Source organism: Trypanosoma cruzi (assembly GCF_000209065.1).
Source record: "Trypanosoma cruzi strain CL Brener chromosome Unknown tcruzi_1047053502059, whole genome shotgun sequence".
In the NCBI taxonomy this organism is placed as follows: Eukaryota; Euglenozoa; class Kinetoplastea; order Trypanosomatida; family Trypanosomatidae; genus Trypanosoma; species Trypanosoma cruzi.
This window is the reverse complement of record NW_890529.1, coordinates 1-550: the sequence shown is the minus strand read 5'-3', so window position 1 is coordinate 550 and position 550 is coordinate 1. Positions and strand designations below refer to the sequence as shown.

Genomic DNA, 550 nt, shown 5'->3' with positions numbered 1-550 from the left:
GCACACTTGGGTGCATTTGGTGTTCCACACTCGCCATGTGGGTTTTTTTCGCCCCCTGACGCCGTTCACGGGGCTATCCCGGGGCCGACGTCCCGGACCCTGACCCCTCCCCAGTGTGGCCTGGGAGGGGGGGGGGGGGTTTTTGTACACGGTCCCAAGTGCCGGGAAGGACCCCTTATCAAAATTGAAAACCGTTGTGGAACACAACTCCTTTCAACTAACGGTATTATTGATACAGTTTTTGTACTATATTGGTACGGGAAGGTTCCAACCCGCCTTTGGGGGTTATGTTTGGTCAATTTTTTTTGACCGGGGTTTACGGACCCCTTTTTTTTTTTTTTTTTTTTTTTTTGTGGGTTTGTTCGCCATATATACATATACCCCTATATATATATACCCATATATATATAGCCCCGTACCCCCTTGTGGGGGTGCCCCCCCCCCCCCACGTTGCGTGTCCGCCACCTCCTTCGGGCCCCCTCATTTTCGCTTCATGGCTGCTATTGCCTGCATCTTTGTTTTGTTTTGTGTTTTCTCCGTCTCGATCCTT

At 50.7% G+C, this 550-nt stretch overlaps 1 non-coding gene across 1 annotated transcript, besides 2 other annotated features; it reads left to right on the top strand.

Moving 5' to 3' along the window:
• Window positions 1–215: 215 nt before the first annotated feature.
• Tc00.1047053502059.10 lies at window positions 216–327 on the top strand. Its single transcript, XR_008255190.1, has one exon. It is a non-coding gene; the product is annotated as a spliced leader RNA (transcript).
• Window positions 328–352: a microsatellite.
• Window positions 353–367: 15 nt separating this feature from the next.
• Window positions 368–410: a microsatellite.
• Window positions 411–550: the final 140 nt, after the last annotated feature.